Consider the following 24,014-nt stretch of genomic DNA (forward strand, 5'->3'; position numbering starts at 1 on the left):
GTTTAAAAAATAAAATTTCGGCCGAGCGTTGCTCTGACCACACTATCCACGTCATATGCTGAGAACGAAGAAACAGGTGAACTCTACTTCACCTGCCCTGTATCCCACAAAGTTCCGATAGGCAACTATCATTCACATCTAAAAAAAAAAAAATTGACATTGACATGATGTCTCTAGCACCCGTGCCCCCCGCATGGAAGCATATCTTTTACACTATCACCTAAGCTATCTGGGATTGTCGCTATAACGGTTTTTTTTGTACTTAATATAAATAGTTTTGAGTCTGCTTACGAAACTTGATTTACGCGAATAGGTCCTAGAATTATCAAGATTCTACGACTGGTTTGGTTAAGTCGAGTTTTCTCGTAGATAGATAAATCACTTGTAATCTTGAATTACATGATTCGTGAAGCTCAAAAAACAAAGATTTATAGCAAATATTTAAGAACTAAAATAGTTTAATAAAATGCTTTTTAATATCAACTAATTAATTTTGGTTTGACCTAGATTTTAGATCTATAAATAACTCCCTTCGACAGCTGATCTTTAGATTCTAGATCTAGAGAAATTTATTGTATCGGCCCTACTTAATTGAAAAGGACTGTTGAAAATTGATATAAGTGTTGGAACGTAATTTAATAGCAAATGGACGTATCGTCAAAGCTATAGCCGACAGAAAAGTAGCTATATAATGCATTATACTTTTAAAATAGCAACAAAATCTTGTATGGAAGACGCCATTATTGTTGTAAAAAGTAAATAAATCATTTGACTTCACCATTCACTATAAGTAAACTAATTGTTCTGAACTTTTATGTGGTTAATCTACCAATGAATTAATCAATCGATTAATTAACGTCTTTACATTAATTTTTTATTAACAGTATGTTTAAAAAAAAAAAAAATTGTCCTCTACTTAAATACTATTGCACTGCTCTACACATAGTGCAGATTCTCTCCTTTAACCAAACGGACAAACAAAAAAAACAAAACAAAAAACTCAAACATGTTAAATAACTTGAGTTTTTGTAGTATATAGATATATTTTCAGATGCCATTAATTATATTTTCAGGTTAACGCAACTGAAATATTTAATGACGAGACCAGGGCACATCCTTAACATGTGCAAGCACCTTCGTGTGTTTGTTTTTCTACTGGCAAGCATCACGAATGTGTATTGTGGAGACGTACTGCAAACTACACATCAAGACAACAGCACACTTCAACACCAATCAAAACGAAACGTTGGCACAACAAAGGTCAATATTTAAAATTAATTTAATTTTAAAAAAGTACTTTTTTTTTTATGACCATGTCTACATAAGCTGCTAATAATGACAATTGAAATATATACTGAATTTATTTTCATAAAAGACTACTAATATCTCTTAACCAGACAGCTCATGTAATGAGCAAGAGGTTTAGGAATATGTTGGTGGTTTTATATTAGTTACTAATTTACTTTTTACATTGGGAAAAATGCCACAGCATTACAACAGATAAACGTAAGAGAGTAATGATGCATCTATGTTTACGTGTGACAAAATGTTTGCGTTCGATATTTCAAACACGTTTGAATGTTTAATAGTCATGAGGATATTACGACATAACCATACCCCTCTGTTACATATTTTCAATACTCTTCTGACATGAACTTTATTATTAATTGAAGATGAAATAATTATACAAAATACTTAACGTGTAATTTCAATTATAATTTATTCTGAACACCTGAAAATGTAAATGTGTAATTAAATGGTAATTATATGTTCTTCAGGGAGAAGAAAACAAGAAAATTTAAAAAAACAAAAATGGAAAATCAAAATATTTTTTTTCAAGAGGGTTGGCTGAAATAAATATGTGATAAAAGAAGAATATTATTGTAAATATTAGAAGCAGCCTGGATGATAAAAACAAATCTTCATTCCTCCATTTTAAAACAGCTTTATTAATAAAAGTCATCCTACTTTTCATACGTTTATGTATTAAAACATTACAAAACCAGCAAATAATAACAATTTGTTTATAGTTTTGTACAGTTTCAAACACATTATTATAATCTGTATGTATATATATATATATATATATATATATATATATATATATATATATATATATATATATATATATATATATATAAAGCAAAGTAGTCGGGTCCCCGATCGGGCACTTCCCGGCGCTTCAAATTAGGCAAGCTCTTGCCTTTGAGCAATAGAACACGTGGGCCGGTGCTGGTCTGCCGCAAAGTCCACGCTGAGGTGTCAAAACTGACCACGACTGCCTGGCTCCTTATATGAGCTATATATCGCAAAATACTTCAGCTGAACGACCCCCCCCCCCCCCCCGCTTGATATTTTTTTAGGTGGTAGAACAACCCCTAAGGGTGTCAGAAACAACTCGCATTATCATGGAAAAATCTGCAAAGTTGTCAAAACTGACCGTTCGTTTTTGCCTATATAATCTTTTTAACTTATGGGAAAAACAGAGGGTAATTTCAACGGGTGTAGGACAAAAGGCCGACCTCCAAATGTCCGACGAGACAAAAGGCCGACACGGACAAAAGGCCGACATGGACAAAAGGCCGACAGCCATAAGGCCGACAGGACTTAAGGCCGACAGGACATAAAGCCGACAGCCAATAGGCCGACAGGACATAAGGCCGTAACGGTACTCAAGTTATCGTGTTTACAGACAAATACACACATACACACATACATACACAGAGACATACGGACAACTATGCAAAATTATTTTTTTCCGACTCAGGTAGGTGTAAAGCATCGAGATTCGCAAAGGACTTATACAGATTAACACCACAAATATTCGTTTTTGACTCCAGCTTTCTTAAATTAAAATGTTATTTCTATGACAGATTTTAACTTTACGTTGATATAATCTTATATAATCTTATGATTGAAAGCGGAATACTCAAACAACAACCACATATCTAACACTATTCATTTTTCAGAATTTTTTCTGCTTAAAATAAAGTCCACAATTTTTATGCTGTATTATCTAATATATAAAGTTCAATTCTGTATTTAAAATGTTTGTAAAATGTTTGCCGTGGATTACAAAGGAATATCAACAAAAAAACAAAAAATCGAAACTTTGATGGATTAAAGTGTTAGATTATTAAAGTGATTAAAGTGCTCATTGTCTAAATTTATGAGTTAAAAAATTAATACTTAAAGTGTTGGGAAATAATTTTCATTTTTCAAACTGATAGTAATAATTGACGGCATGTTTATTAAACACAATTTTTAAAAATATCATCTTTTACAAAAACTCTAATTATGTCTGAAAATTATTTATATTTAGTACTTTAGCACTTACTTCCCTTTGATAAATTAGGAAAACACAATTACTTCCCTTTATAAAACATTGCATTAGTGGAAAAGAATATAGTTTTTATTACTTTGTTTTGGTGTTGGGAAAAAAAAAAATTACGTAAATAGCGGGGATTGATCAAGTGCAAATGTTATAGGTATTTTACGGATAAGCTTGGAGTATTATAATTGTTCATTAAATTGAAACAGGCGCGTCCGCCGGCGCTCCACCAGGGTTCAATTTGGCGCCCTGGGCTATCCTGTGGCGCTATGATGCATAATTTTGCTTTAAACAGTGCGATAGAGTATGGATAAGAAAGGTTACTACAATCTTTAAGTGAATGAAATCCGGGTGTCCTCTGGCGCCCAGACAGGGTGATATTTGGGGCCCCGGGCCTCCCGTGTTCTGTTTGGCGCCTACGTTCGTTTAAGTGAGTGCAAAGACTATGAATAAGTTGAAGTGGTATAGTCGTTTATTAAGCTGAAACAGGCGATTCCGTCGACGCCCCAGCATGGTGCGATTTGGCACCCCGGGCTAGACTGCGAGCACTTTGTATTTTTGTTCGCGTTAGTGTTTTCTTTGTGTTTAGGTTGGGTTTGCGTTAGTAGTTGCGTTTTGATTTGGTTCGTTTTTGTTCATTCTTTTTTCGTTTTCGTTTGTGTTTTTTTTTCTTTTGGTTTGTGTTTGTATTTGTGTTTGTGGTTGGTTTTGCGTTTGGATTTGGTTTGTTTTCGTTTGCTTTTACGTTTGTGTTTTTTCTTTGGATTTGTGTTTGTGTTTGCAGTTGGTTTTGCGTTTGGATTTGCTTTGTTTTCGTTTCCTTTTTCTTTTTTTTTCTTTGTGTTCGTATTTGTAATTGTGTTAGAGTTCTGTTTGCGTTTTGTTGTTTTGTTTATGGTTGGTTGTGGTTTGGGTGGGCAATGCCTGGTTTATGATGATTACTAAACACACAGGTAATGGTCTTTAACAGAAAGTTTTTTTCACAGAAGCCAGAGCAGGGCCTGGATGGGACGGCTAGTATCTATAAGAATCCTAATTACCCTGTTAACATTTGAGTTGGGTCTGTTTAGTATTCTATTTTTGGCGAATTGTTTTATTTCTCTCTGCCAATCTTGGTGATATAGCTACTTTCATGTATATTATAAATTTTTAAATTTCTGAAGTCTAAAGTACTCCAATCAATATCCACAGTATCCAATGCCTTACACTGGTGAAATTAAGCATCCGTTGTATGATGGCAAAGAAATCATTGTGGAAGGAGTCATCGATAAAAAACCCCAAAGGTTATAAAAATTATTTTTTAAAGAATATAAACTACATATGATAAAAAATATACTTTCTATGAATTAGTTGAAATTGACTTTTAACATGATTTTGACTTTACAGCCCAGCATATCTTATTAGTGGCATGCCCAAAAACGTTAAATACTCTCTATCTAGTTTTATTGTCGAATTGTGTGAGAAAAGATCATGCTACCCGGACATCGAAATGCAGGCCACTTATCGTTTTCACACTCAGAGATTCAACTTGAATAGCAGAAGAAACTTCAAGTGGGGACCTAACAAAGTTACAGACGGTGAACTGTTACAAGAAAAACAAACATTTAACATGAAAATTGTAATTTACAGCCAACACATTAAGGTAAAGCCAATGAAATTTTTCAGAATATTTTAATTTTTTTTCTACACCACCCATAATTCTTTTGATGAGTGTGGGTTTAAGGGTCATTCATAAATGATGTCCTTCTTATTTGATTTTCCCCCTCTTGTTACTACTGTCACTAAACGTTACAAAAAAATCAAACATCTGGTCTAATAAAACGTCACACCTCTGCCGATATGTAATTGTCTTTTAAACACATGCTGACGTTTTTAAATGTTCATTTTACTAGGTATTTCTCAAAAGCAAAACTTTTGAATTAAATGGATGGGTAAGGATGACTAAGATAAAGTACATTCGGATTCGTGCAAGCGCTAAAGTACATTGGATTTTGTATTCAGTAGGTCACACAACTTAATATTTAACTTAGTATTCTTAAAATAGGCATTCAAATATAGGAAATACCAGTCATAAAAAATGAATATTATACATTAAGTTATTTACCGAAGTGACTGAGATAGGTAAGCTCTACATCACCTGCCTCATTATCATCTGAAAGGGCACTTCACTGGTTTTTCATATATATATATATATATATATATATATATATATATATATATATATATATATATATATATATATATATATATATATACATATATATATTTACTAGTTGTACCGGCCAGGAATTTCACTATAAATTGAGGTAGAATTTATTTATGAACGGCCGTGATTTTCGTGTTTTTAAGTATCATATATCCGGCGCTGTCTGGGGTTTGGGAAATAATTAAAATTTAAATTAAAGCCGTTCTTAATGTACCAAAAATTAGTTAGTTTCATCATAAAAGTGGGGATACAATTTAAACTTAGACGGCTTATATTTTATAACAGTACTTTGTATATGGATAAGAGTAAGAAATAGAGTTCACAATTATTGTGACATTAAAATGACCTTGAGAATGACAGTTGTAATAAATTTAGTAACATATTCATGTGTAATATTATTAAAAAGTTTTAATAATCAAGAAATGAAAATGTTCACTTGTTTGTAAGATAATGATGATTTATCAGATCTTTAACTTACATGGGAAATTTAGTTTTTCTATCTCAAACAGACCTCAAGTTATAGGCTTTTGAAAAAAAAAAGAATTAGTTCTACTTCCGATGTCCTGAAATTGATGAAACTTTGACACATAATTACAAAATAATTAATGTAAAAAAAAAACGCTTAATTGAAAAAAACAATATACCAATCGACTATATTATATATATATATATATATATATATATATATATATATATATATATATATATATATATATATATATATATATATATATATATATATATATATATATATATATAAATATATATATATATATATATATATATATATATATATATATATATATATATATATATATATATATATATATATATATATATATATATATATATATATATATATATATATATATATATATATATATATATATATATATATATACATATATATATATATACATATATATATATATATACATATATATATATACATATATATTTATGGAAAGATAGAGACATATATAGAGAGATATAGATAGATAGTCCTACATAGAGGTATAGATACATACATAAACCTTACATTTCAGTTTCATCTACCAGTAAGTATAAATCTATTTATCTAACTTTATCATACACTAGCTGTATCCCGTGCTCCGCCACGGTAAATCATTTTTAAATATACCAACTTTGGAACAGAACAAAACTAAACACAACACAAACGAACGAACGCAAAAAAAAACACGAAAAAACGAACACAACACTCATAACATAAACACAATTTAAATGCAATCATAAAGGCATATTGCTCACAGTCTAGCCCGTAGCGCCAAATCGCGACCTTTCCGAGTCCCGGCGGACGCGTCTGTCACAATGAATGACTACAAAACAGAGGCGTTGCGACCGTTTCCGGCGCCCGGAGACAAACTTTCGATTTGACCCTCCCTCAAACTTACGATTTGCACCCCGTCCCCTAAAAATTTCAATTTCCACCCCACCCCCTTAAACTTTTGATTTACATTCCCCTCAGACTATCGATTTACACCACTTTTGATTTGAAATTCCCCCCACTCAAACTTTTGATTTGCACCCCCCTCAAACTTTCGATTTGCACCCTACCCCCCCTCCCCCTCCCTAAAACTTTCGATTTCCACCCCCCCCCCGCCTAGCTACGCCTCTCTTTTAAAACCCCAGCTTGCCCGCAAACCGAAAGATAGAATAATAATAAATAATATACAATAAAAAATAGGCAATATTTAAAATATCCGTGTTTACCTACCATATATCACTTTATCAATTCACGCATTTTTTTCCCAGTATTCTAATTTTAAAAATTTACAATTGAGTTTCATAACTAAAACCATTGCGCACCCAATGTCTATAATGGTGCGGAATAGTTGATTAAAAATTAGAAATAGTAAACAGTACATTCAGTGAATAAAATAAATAAAAGATTGCCTTTTATCAATCCATTCTAATTATAATTTTCTAACAATCCGCATCCGCACAATTTGCATTCACATTTTGCTAATTATATTATTGCAACACTAATTCCTTCTAGGAGGTCCGTAGATTTGCATTCACATTTTTTTTTATTAGCGTGAGTTTAATTTATTTTTAAATTACCCCCCTTGTCAAAATTAGAAAAAAGAATTAAATTAATTTGATTTTTCTACCCTACTGTTATTACGTTATTAAAATGTTTACATCTTTTCAAGACATAAAAAAAAAATAATATTCGACATTGATCCTTTTAATATGTTTCAGCAGTGTTCTTGTATTTAATATTTTCTTTACGTTATGCGAAAGAGTAAAAACCGTGGCGACTATAAAATATCCTTATGCCGTTATATAAACAAACCCTACTCAATTACTTGTTGCATGACACTGCGGTGCACTGAAAAGCACAGCATGGTGCGTAGATTACTTTTATAGTCCCAAAATCTATAGCGATGACGGACGGAAAGAAGAAAGGACAGACACAGCCCGCTTATATTATAGATATGTATTGTCACAGACTGTATAATTAGGTATGTTTATATTATATTGTGTTTTACATGAAGTTGCATGAATGTAGAGTACCTGGCTAGCGGAAGGACTGTCTGAGCGACTCGTCATGTATTTTCCCATGCTTTTGGGTGAGATCGCTCATGTACGTAAGGGGAGAGAATGGACCGTATAAAAGGTAGAGCGAAAGGTGAACGGGGTGCTTGCGCTTGGACTGTGATTGTGAATGTAGGATGTCACTACGTCACTTTGATTCGTGACTGTACTTATACTAAATTATACTAGTTGTTTATCTATGGATTTAATATGGATTCATCATTTCACTGTAGTGTATAAAGTGTAAATAAAGTTATAGTTTCACAACCACTGTTGCTCGTGTGAGTATATTGAAGAACCCACAATAACAACAATGAAATTGATGTTGTTACATATGGTGTCAGAAGTGGGGGCAACACCAGTTGCTACATTGTCAGTGAGCGTCCACTACTACTGTTACATTGTCAGAAGCAATTGAAGAAGTGTTGCTACATTATTATTAGACGTGTTGATACATTGGAGTCAGGTGATTGAAGAAGCTGATACATTATTGTCAGAAATGGTCAACATTTGTTACTTTTTTGTTGGCTGAAGTGGACGTATACTCAAGTTGTTACACTGATGTTGTTACATTGGTAAATTATATTGAAGTCAGAAATCGTCAACAAAGTTACAGTGTTACCACAAGTGATCAAGAATTGTCACATTATTATTGTAAGCAGTTTTCAACGTTTTTGAAGTGGTCTTCTACTGTTTGCCAGTGAACAACGCTGATATATCAAGCAAGTACGTCAAGTTATTGAAAGTTATCGACAGTCAAGTCGGAAGTTGTATTCAAGTCAAGTCAAGTCATCAACGTGATAATTGTTATCACATTATTTTCGACATTGTCTCACCAATGTCGAATAAATATCGTCTGTAACAGGTTATTGTTACACCTAAATGTGTGTTATTTCTATCCGGATTAGCTGATCAAGTTTTTCTGTTTGGATTTAGCTGATCAAGTATTAGTGTTTCTTTTCTACTGTGGATTAGCAGATCAAGTTTATTATTTATAACTGTTCCTAAACTGTTACTAAAGCTGTCTTATCTAAAACTGGACAAATTTCTTCTATGAAAAAGGCTACTGGAACTATTTTGAATTTTCTCAACTATTTGGAATTTATTAACAAAGTGAACGTTTCTATTTTTGGACGTATATATGTACTATGAACTTTTCATGGATTACCAGATGTCTGATATCAACTGACAAGCTAGAAACCAAGAAAGGGTATTGTTACATTAATTAACACATACATATTGTTAACTAATATGATATGAATTTACATTTTATGTCATAAATAGAAAACTGATCAAAATGTCAAGTCGTACTTATTTTAAAGAGCTAATGAAGGAGCTTGATATTCGGATGGTCAAGATGTCAAGACTGGAAGAATATATGGAAATGGCGAGGGAACTAGGCATTAAGAAGATGAAGAAGAAGATGGCCTGGGCAACCAATCGACTTGAAAAATACAGAGAAGAAGAAAAAGAAGCATGGGACAAAGAAACAGAACAACCCCGACTAGCTCATGAAGAAGTAATTAGAGAATTAGATGATGAGATAGAAATAATGCGTGATAGATTAAGAGATTTTACATACACACATGAACCAAAATTAGAAAGTCAACAGGCAGAACTTGAAGAAGTAAATATTGGCAACCTTTGGAATGAAGAACAGAGTAACATAGTCCAGGAAGAATTGAAACCCAAGGATAAAACAGAGGTTGAACTTAATAATGATTTAAAGGTGACAGATACATTAGAATGTCTTAAGATTGACTCTTTATTGACTCAAACGCAGGTACACGAGAATATTATTGAAAGTTGTATCGTAAGTCCATCAGAGAATGGCAGTCAACAAGAAACAAGTCCATCAGAGAATGGTAGTCAAAATGATTTAATAAGCCCATCAGTGAATGGCAGTGATGATTTAATAAGTCCATCGGAGAATGGCAGGAATCATGATAAACTAATGATGATTAATGAATCAGTGAACTTAATAAGCCACAATGAAGAGAACGTACCTATTGAGGAGTTACTTAGAAATCTGGAGTCAAACTATAAAGAAGATATACTAGAACTCAAGAATAAATTTAACAAAGAAATGGAGAAATTAACACAGAAATTTATGTGTGAATTAGAATCAATAAAGAAGCACAAGGAAGTTAAGAAAGATGAAACAGTAACTAGAAACTACAATGTCATTAATGCACAGAATGAAAGTAAAAGAAATTTAGCAAACTATGAATACAGTCACCATGTTAATAAGAAGCCAAAATCTAGATGTTTTTACTGCGGAGAAACAGGTCATTACCAAAATCAATGTTGGCATAGGTTGGCAAATCAGAGAAGAAACATTTATGTACAAAGAAAGTCATGTGAGAAATACAGTAATTTAAGAAATAATGTATCAAGTTCTAATGAAAGATACCGAAGCAAGATGTATTATGAAAGGCCAAAGCAATGCCATAATATTTATATTAAGTTGGTTGATGAACCAAACGAACGTACACAAAGTAAGAAAACTACTAACGTTGTTCAGAAACCAGAGGAGAATATTAAAACAAATGAGGTAACACAAGTTACACGAAATCTAGGAATTCATTATGGTAGCAAAGCTAAAAGCTACACATACAGTGTGAGGGAGAGATGGCAAATAGGCCATCGTCAACTGCAAGAGAACGATTACTCATGCTATAGAGTTAAACAAGGATGCTAAGATTAAATTATCAATTGACAGTTTATTAATATTATACAGTCTGTAACTGTAATATATAAATATCAAATAATGTGTTTGAGTAAACATAAATTGTGTACTATATCTAAAGAATGTAAACTGTATTATGTTAAACCTATTCTATACTATTAATTAACAGGGAATAATGTATAAAGTAAAAGTTAGAGACTATTTATTCCTCATAACAATAAGACGGAAGTCTCAATGATGAATTGTGTATTAGTCAATACCTGTGAAAGGCAAGAATGTTGTTGTGTTGTGACCTAGATACGACTGAAATGGGTCAATTAGGGGAGACAACAAAGTATATTACTCATGCGTGGTAATAACATGCCTTGATGCTAAGGAAGTTTTTTTACTACATAGGATATAGTTATTTAAATTATGAGTTGAATTAAGTCTTTGATAATTTCAACTATGGTATGTTTTGGTAATTAAGTCATGTACCAGACTAGTTTGGTAATTTATTAAACGCATTTGTCTTGTTTATACTACAATTACTGGTGTAACGGACACCAATCTATCAGCCAGATAGATGGCGAACGCTCCCGGATTCGTTTCACTGGTTACACACAGATGGCGACAAGCCTAAATAAAAGAAAATTGACACACTAGCTCGCTAGGACTCGTAATTGATGTCTAGGGGAAACACTAGAGAAACTAATGATGCCAACAAAACCTTTAATCCACATTTAACTTATAATGAGTGTACAAAGTCGTGGCAGAACACTAGATTTATACAAGAATAAAATGGATATACAGAATGATCAAAACCCAACTTACAATTCGTGGGAATAAATAGTATGATACACTATCACAGCTTTAAACACTTCAGAAAAATCACCACTGTATACATAACACTGCTATAAGCATAAAGAATTTCTTAACCACAAGAAATATATGAATATGCCTCTTAACAACTTAGTAGTAGTAGTATATATATAGTAGTATATATATATATATATATATATTATATATATATATATATATATATATATATATATATATATATATATATATATATATGTATATATATATATATATATATATATATATATATATATATATATATATATATATATATATATATATATATATATATATATATATATATATATATATATATATATATATATATATATATAACTTTTATTTTGATAGCCGAAAGTAATCGATTTTAAAGTAAACCCTGTTGGAGAAAAGATCGTCGTTAATGGATTCCCAACTCTAAACAAAGGAATGTAATTATATTTTATTCTTCAGCATTTGCATAAAGGTCTGTGATATTTGTTTCAAGTCCGAATTAGAAATTATTGTAGGGACAATTAACAGATTTTATAACACTTGTGTGTATATACTTGCCTTGTTCGGCAATGCGTTGCTCAAGCCATTTATAACAATGCTAAATTGTAATTTTTAACGCATACATATATACATTAATATAAAGATAAAGATAAAGATAAAGATAAAGATAAAGATAAAGATAAAGATAAAGATAAAGATAAAGATAAAGATAAAGATAAAGATAAAGATAAAGATAAAGATAAAGATAAAGATAAAGATAAAGATAAAGATAAAGATAAAGATAAAGATAAAGATAAAGATAAAGATAAAGATAAAGATAAAGATAAAGATAAAGATAAAGATAAAGATAAAGATAAAGATAAAGATAAAGATAAAGATAAAGATAAAGATAAAGATAAAGATGAAGATAAAGATAAAGATAAAGATAAAGATGAAGATGAAGATGAAGATGAAGATGAAGATGAAGATGAAGATGAAGATGAAGATGAAGATGAAGATGAAGATGAAGATGAAGATGAAGATGAAGATGAAGATGAAGATGAAGATGAAGATGAAGATGAAGATGAAGATGAAGATGAAGATGAAGATGAAGATGAAGATGAAGATGAAGATGAAGATGAAGATGAAGATGAAGATGAAGATGAAGATGAAGATGAAGATGAAGATGAAGATGAAGATGAAGATGAAGATGAAGATGAAGATGAAGATGAAGATGAAGATGAAGATGAAGATGAAGATGAAGATGAAGATGAAGATGAAGATGAAGATGAAGATGAAGATGAAGATGAAGATGAAGATGAAGATGAAGATGAAGATGAAGATGAAGATGAAGATGAAGATGAAGATGAAGATGAAGATGAAGATGAAGATGAAGATGAAGATGAAGATGAAGATGAAGATGAAGATGAAGATGAAGATGAAGATGAAGATGAAGATGAAGATGAAGATGAAGATGAAGATGAAGATGAAGATGAAGATGAAGATGAAGATGAAGATGAAGATGAAGATGAAGATGAAGATGAAGATGAAGATGAAGATGAAGATGAAGATGAAGATGAAGATGAAGATGAAGATGAAGATGAAGATGAAGATGAAGATGAAGATGAAGATGAAGATGAAGATGAAGATGAAGATGAAGATGAAGATGAAGATGAAGATGAAGATGAAGATGAAGATGAAGATGAAGATGAAGATGAAGATGAAGATGAAGATGAAGAATAAAGATTAAAGATTAAAGATTAAAGATTAAAGATTAAAGATTAAAGATGAAGATGAAGATTGAAGATTGAAGATTGCAGATTGCAGATTGCAGATTGCAGATTGCAGATTGCAGATTGCAGATTGCAGATTGCAGATTGCAGATTGCAGATTGCAGATTGAAGATTGAAGATTGAAGATTGAAGATTGAAGATTGAAGATTGAAGATTGAAGATTGAAGATTGAAGATTGAAGATTGAAGATTGAAGATTGAAGATTGAAGATTGAAGATTGAAGATTGAAGATTGAAGATTGAAGATTGAAGATTGAAGATTGAAGATTGAAGATTGAAGATTGAAGATTGAAGATTGAAGATTGAAGATTGAAGATTGAAGATTGAAGATTGAAGATTGAAGATTGAAGATTGAAGATTGAAGATTGAAGATTGAAGATTGAAGATTGAAGATTGAAGATTGAAGATTGAAGATTGAAGATTGAAGATTGAAGATTGAAGATTGTATATATATGTATATATATATATATATATATATATATATATATATATATATATATATATATATATATATATATATATATATATATATATGTTTACATATACATATATATATATATACATATATATAATTTATTAAGGTTAGGGGTTATTTGGGTGTTTCATTTCAAGTTAAATTTACGACTCCGGAATGCCGATTCTGGGTAAAAAATCTGTTTTCTGCTAAATTATTCGTTTTTAGTTATATTTGAAATTTAGCTGGTGATTTTTGTTGTTGCTTTGGTTTAGAGATAATTAAAAGACTATCAATCTGGCGCCCGTTTTATTTTTTATCAATAGGCCATTTATCTACTGTATACATATTTTTAAAAGTCTTCAAACTGACATGTAAAAGAATAAAAAGATTTACAGTTATTTTTGTTTTTAGAAAGTATGTAAAATGTTTCTGGCTGGTAGGCTTATCGTATTTAGTTAAATCACAAAGGCTTCAATTTTTCCTCATTACTTACAGATGACATTTTTTTTTTATCCGTGCATGTTTCAATTTGTTCTCCATTCTTTAGCCTGACTATCTAGAAAGGTTTTTATTAAAAGAGTTAATCATACTCATACATTAAAATTATGATTTCCATAGTGTAATTAAAATAGCATTTAAATATTCAAATTAAATATAGCGTAAAAGCTTACTTCTTCTTACAACTACCGCTATGATTAGCCCTAACCTTAATATCCCTTAATATTTAGGATTATATTTAATAGCAGAAGGTCCAATAACAGTTTGTAATAGATATGTCCAAAAGTCTTACTCCAAATTCGGAGAGTGAGTATTTGATAAGAGACTAGTTACCTGGGTATATATAATGTGTGGGAAAAATTTCAGAGGGTAAATGTTGAGAGGGAGGGGGGATTTATATCCTGCTTCCAATATGTCATATAATATTTAAAATTGTAATTTTATTCTAATTTGTTTCCTAAATCAGGTTTGGCATTAAGCTGTCGTGCATAAAACAAAACGGTACTACCTATAAAAAAGTAAATTGCTTTTTTGGCTTTGATGTCGACATGACTGGGCAAATGGCTCATGTCATAAATGGTAGGAATTATGGCGTGTGGACGCCAATACTTGAATACCCTAAACAGTCATTTCTGGCCTACGTTACATTTCAACTGGAGATCACATTGTTACCAATGTCAATTAAGGTCAATAAAATTAACAGTATCATTATTAATGAAAGTTAAGTGGAATTAAACCGTTTATCTTTATTTTTAGTCACATTTTACATGTTAAACCATTGGTACATTTGTTTGTATTCAGATCAACCACAAAAATGTGCGCGAATACAATTACCAGATTTACTTTGACGACATTCAATATTTTGAATATTGGGGAGGTGTTCACATCAGCGACATCCTTACCACATAGACATCAGGACGTCATTTACAAAGGGAAGTTTTTTTTATCTATTGGTTGCTCTGCTAATTATAAGGACTTGTACTGTGAAATAGCTAAGATATTTCGAGCCCTTATGCAAAATGTATTAGTTAAACGAAGAGATCAACTACTACTTTCGATGGATTAGTTTTAAATAATAGAAATATTCTGTACATGTATTTATACGTTCTGTTTATGTATTTATACTATATTATTATGTAGGCCTACTACTACTGCTACTACACCGTAGTTTTTTTTAAATATTAAAGGCTTACAATAAATATTTTTTTTGTAAGTAACCAAACAAAGTAGCGTCACAAGGCGGTGAACAGGAGTGCTGTACACATCAGATGACGACAATTATGTCCGACATTTTAACAGAAAATTGTACAGTTTACTGTCGGAACTTGTATTAGTGAGAGAGTGCTCACACCCCACCGAAAATGCAAATTTTTTTTTAGAACGATGGGGTGACACCCTTAGTAAACACACAGGGAAACATCCGACCTTGTGACGCCACTAACCAAACTCATTTTTTAAATTGTTCATGATTTATTTAGATCTGTTTTTTTTTATTCATGCTTTTAATTTTACAAAATGATCAATAAGTTCGTTGAGATCTATTTCATCAACTTCTGTAAGTTTGATACTTAAGATGGCCAAGCCACTGATACAATGGATATATATCTACAATTCATTTCATAACAAAATAAAATCATCATAGTGAGATTTAAAAATTCTATCATAGACATCAAAATCTCTTTCCCGATCACCGGGGAATGTTAAAGAATGTTTAAAGTAACTAGCTTACCCGTCCGCTTTGCTTCGATCTAGTCCTACATAACAGGGTAGAAAAAAATGTGTGTTTGTTCACACTAACGGTCAGACGCGTGCTGTACGAAAGCACTGAGTGAACGTTAATCATCCTCTGTAATAGTGAGGTTGAATACCTATCGGCGACCGCCTCGAAGTCAGGGGCGTCGCGGGAGTGACCGGTTACACCACCGCAGGTAGCCTGGTGCAACCCCTGGTTCAGTTTAACCATCGAACGTAGAGTCTTACCGTGACCATTTATAGAATATTCGCATGATTGATTTCATCCGTATGCAAAGGGTGGGAGGGGGCGTCGAAAGCCGCCATTGTTGCAGTTTGACCGTTGAGTCAAGTAGTACCCGTGACTCTGCAGGATGCGCATTTAACTGAAACTTTGTATTCAGGTGGCCGTTGAGTAACTCGGGGTGACGAATCGTTACCACTACTGAAGCGCTGGAGAACACATCTTTTTAGTATCACTCCGTATGCCGAGTGTATGGCGCAAATTAAAACGAATAGCGGGTTTCACGACCGCCGGGGCGCCAGCTAATGCACATGTGCCGTTTGACCACTGGATCAAGAAGTAACGCTGACCCGCGGGGCCAGACACCCAATCAACTGAACCTTATGTATCAATATAGCGGCTGGGGAACTCCGGGTGATCTTACTGCCGGGATCGCACACCGAAATAAATTTCAAATTAAATGGCAGAAACCTACAAAAATTCTGAGTTTTTTCTTTCATGCACCTTTTAAGAAAAATGTCTAGAATAAAAACAACGACTTTCCAAAGTTTTTTGGCGATTGGATGAAAACCAAAAACGTATGGTGTTAGTAGTGCAATATAAATTAAAGATTAATAAGATTTAAAAATAAAATGTCATTAAGGTAAACGTTAGTAGAAAAACATTGATAAATGTTTGACTTCGCTTGTTGTGAAAACACTGTCCATTGTAGTCATTTAAAAAAAACGGTTCATTTGTTATCATTGATGTTTAATAGGACGGAATTTCGGGGAAAGCAGCCGTTTAGTAGGGAGGTCTGTCGGGGATGGGGGGGGGGAATAGGGAATTTCCAAGTCAGTTTTGAAGTTTTTAGCGATGCATTTAAAATTACAAGTCAAAGTTCAAATTTAATTTTAGGCTTATTCTTTCAATGTCTTGCACGACAAAGCAGCAACGCCTGAAGTGTTTTTGTTACGGATTACTGTTAGAACCTTCTCCCTCTACATACACACACTGAATCACACTTCCTGTACAGTTAGAAACGACTCGGTTTGTCGTTGTATTTTTTTTACTTTTAACCGTTTTCTGTTTAAAAGTAGTTATGTAAAAAATATGAGAATTCCAATGAAAAGGTTTTAATTCTTTAAGAGGGGACTTACTTACTTACTTAGTCCTCTTTGCTCCTTATGGAGCATAGGGCCTCCACCATTTCCTTCCATTTCTTCCTATCCTCGGCTATTAATTTTGACATCTCCCAGGACATCCCTATTGGCTTCAGTTCTTCAAGAAGACTCCGCCTCCAGGTCTGTCTTGGGCGCCCTCTCTTCCGCTTTCCCTGGAGGTTCCACTTAAGCGCTTGGCGTGTAACATTTGTGTGAGCCTTTCGCAGTGTGTGACCCACCCAGCGCCACTTCCTCCTTCTTATTTGCACAGTTTTGGGGCTGTGGATTTAGTTTTCCTCGGTTGAAGAAGGGGGGTCGGCTCTGTAGCTTCCTTACGGATTTGGCTGCATTGCGTCATACTTCTCCTAAGTGGAGCCCTGATTCTCCCGAGGACTGGATTTGTTTCGGATTTGGCTTTGGTTTCTGTAACTGTCTTTTGTTTTATGTGGACGAGTAGTTAGCCCATCGCACAACCCCCAACCTGGAGGACCAGGGCACATCGTTTGGTCTGGCCCCTACCCACGCAGATCTGTCCGACTTGGTTAGACCTGCCAGGAGCACACAAGCCATCCCACCACTTCAAGGCGGTGTGCCATCAGGATGGCTTTAAGAGGGGAAAGGGCCCTTTATGTACCTTGGGCCGCTATGCCTTGCTTACGCTAGTTTTACGGTAGCTACGCCACTAGACGTGTACCGTTTAACTAAGTTTAACTAAGTTTAACTAAGTTTAAATAACATTTTCTTTTGTTTTTGCAAGTATATATTATCACGCTTGGTGTTTGAAATTAAAATTATATATTTTTTTTTGTTTCCAAGTATTTTATTTTTGTTGAAGCACGTTAAATCTAAGATGTTACGTTAACTATTTTCTCCTGTAATTAAAAATTTACTATAATAAATACTCATTTGCTAGTTGTGATTTGTATTTAACAGAGCATCCAATCACTTAAAGCATTGTAAAGTAGTTTATAATAATTTCCATTGTTACAACACATATTAAAAGTGCCTTATGCTTATAATATTTGACTGTATTGTTCAGCAGTTCAGTCTTTTTAATTTCCTTCCAGAAAATAACTCTGTATTCCTTAATTATTTCTACACGCTGTACAAAATCGTTACTGTGATTGTAAAATAAAACATATGATAGCCTATATGTTAAAACAACCAATATTAATTCTAGAGAAAATCTTTTAAAACTGAGGCTTCGTTTATTAATTAAAATTAATGTTTCATATCACATAATAATTCCTGGGACATTAATTAAGACAAGCGAAACAGATGAAATAATCACTCTCTTAAAAAAAATATGTATATATCAACATATTTTATTATAAATGTCAAAACAAATCAATAATTACTTTAGAATGTAATGAAGTTGTTTAACAATAATCGTGTTTACAAAACTTTTTGTCTACAATCAGAATTAAATATATCGTCATCATAAATGCTAATGAAAGTTTTTCTAAATTAGTGTTGTATAAAAACACGCTTTAAAATATAATAGAAAAACATTAGGAATAATAGCTTACATTTAATTCAAATATCGGTCTTTTAGTTCAGAGCATACATCTTTTAATTAACTACTGCTTTTTTAACCTAGTGATCAGGTATGGGTTAGATCACTCTTTTGATCACACATCTTTTTACTTGTAATTGCAAAACAATATTCACAGAGTTTTACCTGTTTCAAAAGCTATGATTCTGGCGGCATGGGACTTTGCTACATCGTTACGCGTTTTCCCAAATGTACTTAACAGATCAGTTCGGGATGGGTTGGGGGGGGGGGCTGGGTTCAACTTCATTCATCACTGTCCGGTCACTTTAGGTCAATTATCCAACCCAGTGTATACCTAGGTGTGACATTAATGTCGCTCTACACAATTGTGGTGGTGAGGTGTGTGTGTGGGGGGGGGGGGGGTAACCAACTCAGAGTGAACATAGCGTCAGTTTTTAGATGACTGTTCTAAACATACATATTCAATGACACATATATACTGATTCAGAAATAGATTTAAATAAGTAGCAGTGGTATTATGACAATATTTTTTTACAGAAGGGTCCATTGGGGGAGGGGGTTTGTAGTTGTAACTGTTTCATATAATTTGTAATCGTAATCACTATCGCCCAAACTGTCATAATACTACTACTTCATCGTGATGACGTTATTGACCTTGTCAAAATTTCCCCACCACTACGCAGTTTGCCCATAAGTAAATTTAAAAAGAGGTGCCACATCAGTTGTTTTGTGTCTGTAATGTATTTTTTTAAATTAATTACACGATTAAAACTGTATATATAACGTAATTATGTGTGCAGATTTATGTATAATATTTTCTAGATCAATTATTCTTAAGCAAATACATTATACAGTTGCCTTACACTTAATACCCCTCCTCCGAAGTGGTACTACCCGTAGAGGTTTTTAGCGCAATTTCCATTCTGGAGAATTGCGTTTATTAACCCGTCATTTCTGGATGTATGAATGGATGAATGGATGTGTGTCCGCAGCTTTAAGTCGTATCTCCTCCTCAACGAAGCAATATCGAGGACTAGTTCCAAAGCAAATTTGTTAAGCAAGTTACGAGAATGAACATAGGCCAAAAAATTTCCAGGTTTCTTTCATGGATTTCCCGGAAAAGCCAAAAAACCTCAAAAATGCAGTTTTTGGCCCATATCTCGGCAACAAGACCACATAGCGACTTGAAACATGTACCAATCGATTTTTGCCATAATTTAGAACAATATTGCCGAAGAAAGTTTTCAAAAATATCCTTTCGTTCGGTCACAACATTTTTTTTGAATTAATTAAAATCTGGACCGAATTAGTAGGCATTTTCATCCAACCACACCACACGCGTCATCACGTTCAATGGCTGCGCCATCACGTTCAGTAGCTAGGCGCGCAATGGTTTTTAGTCATGTAACACTATTGAAAATAAAACATGTAAAATACTGAATTTTTTTTAAAATAAAAAACGTTTCAATAACTAACCAATGGTTTTACTAACCCTGCTCTTGATTTACGCTATGACAGAGCTATTTTTAGATAACATAAGGAAATTGCGCTTAAATGTCACTAGACTTTTTAATTAACTTGTTTTAAAAATTGCAATGCATCGTAATGGTTATTTTTAGAATGACAAACTTGATACAGCTGTTAATACGTGTTGTAAACTTAGACGCTACTAGACTAGTACAATTCTGCTTAATTGCTGCATGAAAAGAAATCTTGTGATTTACATAGACGTGCCGACCAAAAATAATTTTTTAACAAAAAACCATTGTTTTAAAACTTTGAGTTTAAAAAGTTTCCAAAAAGGCGCCACTTTGCTGAAAATGGCCAGAAAGGAGCGGCCGCCCCCCCCCCCCTGCTCCCCCGCCCCCCTGCGTACGCTACTATGTATTGCACTTTTTAAAGCTAACGCGAGAGCTATAGTGTTCACAGAGGAACACGGGCGCAAAATCACACACTGTCATTGCACTAGAGGACGAGCCTGATTACATATAGTAATCGATCAACAACATATCCATTGTATATCGAACGTAGTCACCGTATCTACCACTGTAAAGTCCGGGTCGTTAAATCTTACCCTGCTTGGGCGCCACTCCTATAGGGTTTGAAATTTTTCTTTTCTCAGTAAACTCCCCTAAATAATTGTTATAAACTCCTCAAAGTTTCATGGCGAGCTGATGAAAGTTGAAATCATACATAAAGTACTAACAAACACAAAAACCTACCCCAAACATACTTTCATTTATATATTTACTAGCGAGTTCGTCCCCTCGCGTTGCCGCGATCTCAGAAGAAATAAACCGGGAGTGATATCCCCTAAAATATTCTTATATAAAACAACAGGGGATGGAAACTCGGGATATAGATCTAGTTATGATTTTTAATCCATTTTAAATACTTAAACTTTATAAAATAGAATAGAATCTATAATATAACGCTGCTGGTAGTGTGTCAGTCCTTCCTTCCGTCATCGCTATAGATTTTGGAACCATAAAAGTAAACATTCGCACCATGCTGTGCTTTTCAGTGCACCGCAGTGTCTTATTATAAGTATTAGAGTAGGGTTTGTTTATATAGCGGCATAGAGCTATTTTATAATTGCCACGGTTTTTACTCTTTCGCATAACGTCAAGAAAATATTAAATACACGCAAACTGCTAAAACGTATTAAAAAGATTAATGTCAAATATCATTTTCGTTTATATTCCTAGAAAAAATGGATATATTTTTATGAAAGTAGGTCAAAGAAACTAATTAATTCAACTTTTTTTTTGGTAATTTTTTGCAAGGGAGGTAATTTGAAAATATATTTAACTCATCAATTCCATTCTAAGTTAATTTTTTTTATTACTACCGCATTGATTATTATATGTTAAGGTTCATAATTAAAAGAGAAAAATGTTAAGATTATTAATATTATTTATTATCATTTTCTAATTAGTCTATGATTTCTCAAAAAATCACTATCTTTTTGCTTTTGTTTTTCGGTGTTATGAAAACAGATGGTGAAATTAGACTTTTTGAGGAGAATGGAAAGGCTGTCTCTGAGCGCGGACGTATGGGAAAATGGGTTTTATTTTTTAATATTCAACTCACTCTCAATAATTTAAAAGTTAATTTTTGTTATTACTTCCACATTGATTATTATATGTAAAGGTTCATAAGTAAAATAGAAAAATGTTAAGGTTATTTATATTATTTTCTAATTAGTCTATGATCTCTCAAAATCACTATTTTTTGTTTTTGTTTTTCGGTGTTAACAGATGGTGAAATTTTAGGATTATAGTATATAGAAGGCTGAAAAGGCTCTTTCTGGGCGCGGACGCCTGGGAAAAGCGTGTTTTTCGGTGGTGATTCTAATTACATTACCAATGTGTTTTCTTAGAACCATAAAAGTAAACGCCATTGTTTTATTGTAAGTTATGGAGTAGGATCTATTTATGTGACTTAAATAAAGGCTCTCTTTGGGCGCGGACGCCTAAAAAAGCGTGTTGTTTGGTGGTGATTCTAATGTTGTGGCTGTGGTTGTGTTGTGGTTGTGTTGTCGTTGTGTTGAGGTTGTGTTGTGGTTGCGTTGTGGTTGTGTTGTGGTTGCGTTGAGGTTGTGTTGTGGTTGTGTTGAGGTTGTGTTGTGGTTGTGATGTGGTTGTGTTGTGGTTGTGTTGTGTTTGTGTTGTGGTTGTGTTTTGTTTGTGTTGTGGTTGTGTTGTGGTTGCGTTGTGTTTGTGTTGTTGTGTTGTGTTGTGTTTGTGTTGTGGTTGTGTTGTGTTTTGTTTGTATTGTGGTTGTGTTGTGGTTGCGTTGTGGTTGTGTTGTTGTGTTGTGTTGTGGTTGTGTTGTGGTTGTGTTGTCGTTGTGTTGTGGTTGTGTTTTGTTTGTATTGTGGTTGTGTTGTGGTTGCGTTGAGGTTGTGTTGTTGTGTTGTGTTGTGGTTGTGTTTGTGTTGTGGTTGTGTTTTGTTTGTGTTTATGTTTATGTTTGTGTTGTGTTTTTGTTCGTTTTGTTCTGTTCCAAAAATGTACATTTAAAAAGATTTACCGTGGCGGAGCACGGGATGCAGCTAGTCTCATAGAAAAAAGTATTGCGCACCAAGCGAACGCCGAATAAAGATGTTCATAATGGTGCGCAATATTATTAGTTTTTTACTTTCTCGTATATACGAAGTATAGAGAAAGTATTGTAATCGTGCAAAAAAAAAATCGAGCTTTTTACAGTTCTCGACGTTTTACGCCTCACTGATACGGAAAAACATAATTTTGCAATCTTGTCCGTATGTCTGTGTGTGTGTGTGTCTGTGTGTGTGTCTGTCCGTGTGTAAACACGATAACTTGAGTACCGTTACAGCTAGGTTGATGAAATTTCATATATAAGTACTATATCAAAATCGTAGATCCGTATCAACTTTTGAGCGATTTCCGACAACCGGAAGTGGTACTTTTCCTACTTTGAATTTTTCAAAAGCCTATAACTTGAGTACTATTTCAGATAGATAAATGAAATTTCACATGTAAGTAAAATATCTAATTCTCTACCTTCTGTTAAATTTTGAGTAATTTCCGTTGACTGGATGTAGTAATTTACGCTACTTCCGATTTCTCAAAAAACTAATGTAAATTTTTAAAGTACTAATAATATTGCGCACTATTATACGCGTTTTTATTCAGCGTTTGCTTGGTGCGCAATGTTTTTTTTATGAGATTCTATTCTATTTTTAAAAGTTTAAGTATTTAAAATGGATTAAAAATCATAGCTATATCCCCAGTTACCATCCCCTGTTGTTTTATATAAGAATATTCGAGAAAGTTTAGGGGAGATCACTACCGGTTTTTTATAAATTTAGATGCGTTTTTGAGAAATCGGAAATAGCGTAAATTAGTACTTCCCGTCAACGGAAATTACTCAAAATTTAACAGAAGGTAGAGAATTAGATCTTTTACTTACAGGTGAAATTTCATTCCTCTATCTGAAATAGTACTTAAGTAATAGGCTTTTGAAAAATTCAAAGTAGAAAAAGTACCACTTCCGGTTGTCGGAAATCG

The 24,014-nt window shown here is 33.0% G+C and overlaps 1 long non-coding RNA gene across 1 annotated transcript; it reads left to right on the forward strand.

Annotated features, from left to right (window-relative positions):
• Positions 1-1,079: 1,079 nt before the first annotated feature.
• On the forward strand, positions 1,080-4,887 carry LOC131931206 (uncharacterized). The gene is made up of 3 exons (XR_009384256.1): positions 1,080-1,260; positions 4,523-4,614; positions 4,772-4,887. It is a non-coding gene; the product is annotated as an uncharacterized LOC131931206 (long non-coding RNA).
• Positions 4,888-24,014: the final 19,127 nt, after the last annotated feature.

The sequence above is a fragment of the Physella acuta genome, unplaced genomic scaffold (genome assembly GCF_028476545.2).
Source record: "Physella acuta isolate Inbredline_101_S28 unplaced genomic scaffold, ASM2847654v3 ptg001918l, whole genome shotgun sequence".
Classification (NCBI taxonomy): domain Eukaryota; kingdom Metazoa; phylum Mollusca; class Gastropoda; family Physidae; genus Physella; species Physella acuta.